The following is a 6230-nucleotide window of genomic DNA, read 5'->3' as shown; positions in this document are numbered from 1 at the left end:
GTATTTGTGTTTTACTATTGGGTTAATCCTTTTATTATAATAGCATCATAAATCCTATAAATGATTCTTGATCTTTTTTTCCAATCCGGCGCTCTTGGTAAGCATAATCAAATAAACCATTCAATAGACATACAGATGGTGTCCCAAAGGACAACTCCATCTAAAATCTAAAGGATGTCAGGTATCAAAATTTGCTTACTATATGTTGCTCACAGCAGTTTAAGTGAAGGTATTTTTGCAATTTTCAAAATGATAAGGCGTTACTTCAAGATAGAAAAATGCCGTTCAAGCAAAGCAAAGGCAATCGCTATTTGGATTCTGTTCCTCGAAATGACTTATTAAAAGGTATAAAGGAATTATAAAAATGCTTACTTCGTATGGTGGTATGCTTCCCAATTTTTGTTGTTTTTAAGGGTTGAAGCGAATAATTAACAGGAAGAAGTAATTTCAAACGGCACTCAGGATTTTACTTTCGAAGCAATCTGGTCCTGGCAAAGAAAACAAAAATACGGCAAAAAGGTAGCTCCTGCTAGAAGGCAGATTTCAGTAGTATAATTCATTAAACAATTTAAACCAAATTGAGAACATTAATTGAGAACTCTTTTGCATACCTTTTGTGATTTATAAATTCGTAGAAGATATATATGCAAAATCAAAAATTTATAACTTATAAAATAAATCAATATTTTACAACCCACTACCAAGAAACTTAAATTTATCCACATAACCAGGATCAATCACAGGATACCAAAATACCTTACAGAATAGAACACGCTGTCAATTCCGTTGTAAAGTAACTAAATAAAGGGTAAACTTCCCGTATTACGGGTATAAAGAAAGTCAGCGCCAAAATATATCCTTCCCTAACATGGAATGTTTTAGATGATCTTTATGATAGTAACCATTTTCCCATCCTCGTAACAAATAATGAAGAAAAATCACCAGGAACAATAATAAAGTGGAAGATTTCTAATGCTGACTGGACAAGTTTCAGAACTGAATTAGTCTACTGACATTTACGTAGGAAAAAGTATAACTTCTACAAGAAAATTAACACCTTGGTGGAATGAACGTTGTGCAACTACTATAAAAGAATACAAAACTGTTCTTCCGTCGAACGGACCGCCGAAACAAAAGTGACGAAAACTTGGTGTGTTTTAAAAAACTTGGAGCGAAGGTGAGGTATATCTTAAAACAAAGTAAGAAACTCTCATGGAAAAATTACATTTCCACTTTAACTCATAATACTGCCCCTTCTCAAGTTTGGAAGAAAATTAATCAAATGCGGGGAAAAAATACGCACACAAGAATTCCAGCTCTTTTACATAAAAGTAATTTAGTAACCGATGATCAACAAATCGTTAATGTAATCGCCGAAAATTTCTATCAACGATTTAAAAACAAGAATATACTCATATAAACAAATCCCTATGTACAATATCCTTCCCAATGTCCAAATTTGACTCTACTGTCTTAAACACTCCATTTACACTACAGGAACTCTTAAATATTCTTCCAACTTGCAAGAATTCAGCTATAGGTTCCGATATCATTCGCTTCATATTCCTCAAAAATCTTCCCAAAAAAATTGCTTGTACTGTACAACATAATATGGACCAATCAAAAATTTCCAATATTATAGAGGTAATCCATCGTTATACCAATCAAGAAATAGGACAAATCCTCGAATAATCCAAATACCTACCGTCCTATTTCACTGATATGTGTGAGCTGCTAGAAAAACTAATAAACAAAACATTTATGTGATATCTAGAAAAACACAAAATTTTAGACTCAGCCTTTAACAAGATAAGCAAGATTTAATAGCAACATTATTTGAAATCGAGACCGCCTACGACACTCTATTACGTTCTACAGTATTGACCAAATTAACAGAATACTGTATTACGGGAAATAAATTATCTTTTGTCGAACAGTTTCTTTCTAATAGCCTCTTCAAAGTATTAGTTAACGAAAAAGCTTCCTCAACCTACGTTCAGGAAAATGGGGTACCCCAAGGATCAGTTCTAAGTTCCACTTTATTTATAATAACTATTAATGATATTTGCAAGAATATTCACAACCCAGTGAAGTACAAGTTATATGCTGCCGATCTGCCGATTTTATATTGCCGCGGTAAAGATACGTTCACAATTTTCTGTGCAAACGTCAAAGGTAATTGCTTAGCTAGATTAAATCTATTGAAAACTCCTCCATGGATTAATAACATACCAAAAATTAACATTTCGCTTAATAATTATCACAAAAATGAAACCAACAGCCAAATTCTGAGGCAATCTTTCCTAGAGCTGGTCAACACAAACTCATATGACGAGATTTTCTACACAGATGCATCTAAAACTGAGACAGGTGTCGGATATTCTGTAACAACTTCAAATAGTATCATTCAGAAGTTCTGCCTTCCACAATCCACCTCTATCCATATAGGAGAGCTGTACGCCATCCATGTAACCAAACTAAAGCCAAGAACACTGCAATATGTACAAATTCGATGTCCTCCATCGTCGCGATTAAAAATATTTATTCCGAACATCCATTAGTTCATACCATACGTGAAGCAACAAACTTCACTTCTTCTAAAACAAACATAACATTAATCTGGATTACTTCACACGTTGGTATTTTAGGTAATGATACTGCTGTAAAAGAAGCAATTACAGCCAAATCAGATATCAACTCTGTTCAACTAGCATCTGATCTAAAACTACTTTTTAGGTCCCAAATAAAAAGTCCTGGCAAAACCAATGTAAGAATTTAACCTCGAAATTACATAAATTACAACCTAACTTTCAGCTACCTAACTTAAGTTGATGAGGCAAATTAATCGTTCGCAGGCTAAGAATTGGTCGCACACGGCTGACACGTGGACATCTGATGGCTTCGGAAAAATCACCTGTTTGTGCATGTGTAGAAGTGTAGTGAATCATTAACCGTTCGACATATTGTTACGAACATGCATTCGACGTAGCCCATATAACGGTTGCATCTCGAGAACGATGGGGGGAACTTTTCGAAAATTCCGGATGTATCGACCGTGGGAGAGATCGAGCTGTCAAGCAAGCGAAATAGATGTGGACTATTCCAGATTATTCTAGTACATAATAATTTGTATAAATATAAGCAGGGCCTTTTATGAGTTGAGTTAGTCAGTGGCGCACCAACAGAGGGGTTTTGGGGGTTAAACCCTCTCTCCCAGGACCCTATTCCGACACTGTTACTCACACATTTTAAGGACTCAAAATGGAGGTAACATTATAAGAGTTAGTTGATAAGATATTTTCGTGCTGTTAACTTATAAATAAATATATTTGTATAAATTATGAACCGCTCGTTTTATTTGAAACACGCTACAATATTCTTACATCATCATCATCATCCAGCCTCAAGAGTCCACTGCTGAACATAGGCCTCTTCCTCATGTTTCCAACCCCGTCTATCTTGCGCCGTTCTTATCCAGTTTTTATTGAGTCTTCTTAAATCGTCAGTCCATCTTGTAGGTGGTCGACCGACGCTTCTCTTGTCTTCCCTTGGCCTCCATTCCAATAACCTCTTTCTCCATCGCCCATCTGTCATTCTGGCTATGTGCCCTGCCCATCTCCATTTTAGTCTGGATATCTTCTCGATGATGTCAGTCACTCCGGTTCTTCTCCTGATGTCTTCGTTGGTTATTCTGTCTCGCAGAGTTATTCCTAACATGGACCGCTCTATTCTTCTCTGCGTGACTCTCAGTTTGGTAGCTGCTGCTTTTGTTAAGGTAAGTGTTTCTGCTCCGTACGTCAAAACTGAGAGGACGCACTGATCAAATACCTTTCTCTTTATTCATGTGGGCAGCTCACTCTTAAAAGTTTCTCTCAGTTTTCCAAATGCTGCCCACCCAAGGCCGATTCTTCTCTTCAGTTCATGAGTCTGGTTATCCCTGCCAATCATAATTTCATGTCCCAGGTATTTATATCTATCTACGAGTTCTATTTCTTTCCCACCAATACTGATGTTCTGGTTGGGTACCAAATTGGTCATGATTTTTTTTTCGAGATATTTATATTTAAACCTACACTTTCTATAGCCACAACGAGTTCCTGTACCATCTCTTTCAATATTCTTACACAGTGTATCAAATACTCGCACCATGGTCTAACAAATGTTATCCTCAGCCAATTAGAACTTGTTGAGAATGTACTAGATTTCCTTCGAGAAACGAACTTGTATTACAAAATTTAGCGTATTCTTTTTTATTAATTTCTCTTTCACATATTCTGTTTATTGTAAATTATACCTAATCTAATTTAAAATGTATAATAACAAAATTGACCCAGTGTCAATAAGCTTCTAGTTGAGACACAACAAACTAAAAAAAAAAAAAAAATTATATGGTCCATGTACGCTGTACTTTAAATAAATAAATTCAAAATGAGTTACTGTCAGGGAACTTCAGATGTTATTTCTCAAGCAGCGGTTGACAATATCCTATTGACTATGTAATTTTATATGTTAAAATTTCTTTTGACTAAAATAACATATGGTTCCTCTAGTATTTTTTTTGAATTTAACACATTTTGTTCTAAATTACCGACCTTTACATAACATGAGTGTATTACTCGTTGACTTAATAATTTAACAAAAAAGTGTATGTATAATATCGTTGACTTTTCCGATATATATGTTTTGTCCCCTTAAAACGAATAAATCTACATATAGAAATATTTATATACCTGTGAATATTATAAATGTTGATTGTTGTTTTGCTGACTCAGAGCACACATTATACGTGAATTTAATTATTCACGTTTTTTAGAAATACTATTAGAGATGAATCAACGAAAGAAAATAAAATTATTTTGGCTTGACTCACATTCGTAATGCAATTTAATGTTACATTCAAGTATTTAATTCTGCCCTTGAAGTTTCTTACCTTGGATTCTTTGTCACAAAAGTTATGTAGATGTTCATCGTGATTTCTTATCTTTATAATCCCTATGTTTGCTGTAAAATAAAAATTGTTTAAATTAGTGACATATGAAAAATAATTTATGGTGATTGAATTTGTTTTAAAATTCTCTTCCTAAATTTAGTTCACTGCCGAACAAGTGTCTTTGAGGGATTATGTAACTTTTTTGGTGAGTGAATATTTCATTATATTTTTGAATATTCGGTTTTTGTTCCAATTTAATTTTTTTGTGTCAATTTTGTTATTATTGTTAAATTATACAATAAAATGTTTGGTTTTATTATAACATATTTCGAACTTAGTTAAAACATGCTAAATAAATATTACGTTAAATATGATATTCGCTAAAATAAACAGTTTCGCTAAAATAAACATAAAAACTTCTGAAAGGGAAGGATATAAAGGAAATTTTACCATACTTGGCTTACATATCATTTGTTGTTATCCTTACATATTTATGGCACTGTAATATGAATATCGTTGACTTTTAAGAACAGTCTGTATGAACGATGATGAACGATGATGTCGTACAATTCCCTCAAAAAAGTTTTCCACGAACCGCGTACAAACTGAATATTAATAAAACAGCTTTGGGCAGAATCTATAAATTTATTGGCGATTATCTAAAACGAAAACAAATTAGACAACGATTTAATGTTGTGGATAAATGTGTAAAACTGTGTATACATGATTTTGTGTATGCAAATGTAAATGGTTTTAAAAATACCTTAACTTACCTCGTACTGCTACAGCCCTTGAAGAGCCCTAGTCTGTGTCAAAACATCTCTCCATCTCCCTATTTACCTGAATCCCTACTCCTTTTTCTATCCTGGCCACCCAGAAACACTTTTTTGATGGTTCTTTCATCCTACGCTCTCTGTACATAGTCAGACCACCTTACTCACCCGTTATTTATTTCAGTCTCCAAATCGGTTTTCAAACAGTAGCTGCAGTTCCTTAATCACCAGACTTCACCGTCTCTAGTTGTTCCATACATTTTTCTGAAGATTTTTTTCTCCCACCTTCTGAGCGCGTCTTCATCCTTGCCTGAAAAAGTCTTTGCCTCGCTTCCATCCTTAATTACTGAGAGAAACAGATCATGCTTAAGTACAAAATCTTCTTCGTGTTTCTACTGAGAACTCTGACCATAAAGAACTGCAGTAGACTGAAACAGCTTCTGTCATCCGGCTTTAATTGTACCTGGCACATAATTGTTTTAGGTCACTACTGCACTCAAGTATTTAAAACATTTCACTCTCTGGTA

At 34.3% G+C, this 6230-nt stretch overlaps 1 protein-coding gene across 2 annotated transcripts in view; it reads left to right on the top strand.

Annotated features, from left to right (window-relative positions):
- The first annotated feature begins 4998 nt into the window (after positions 1-4998).
- The window catches only part of LOC140441579 (uncharacterized), a 31803-nt gene continuing 30571 nt past the window's right edge, over positions 4999-6230 (top strand). For both annotated transcript variants that reach the window (XM_072532400.1, XM_072532401.1), the window contains exon 1: positions 4999-5135. The gene's annotated coding sequence lies outside the window, so the exon portion shown is untranslated. The remainder of the gene's footprint in view (positions 5136-6230) is intronic.

The sequence above is a fragment of the Diabrotica undecimpunctata genome, chromosome 5 (genome assembly GCF_040954645.1).
Source record: "Diabrotica undecimpunctata isolate CICGRU chromosome 5, icDiaUnde3, whole genome shotgun sequence".
Taxonomy (NCBI): Eukaryota; Metazoa; Arthropoda; class Insecta; order Coleoptera; family Chrysomelidae; genus Diabrotica; species Diabrotica undecimpunctata.
This window is presented reverse-complemented; position numbering and strand designations above follow the sequence as displayed.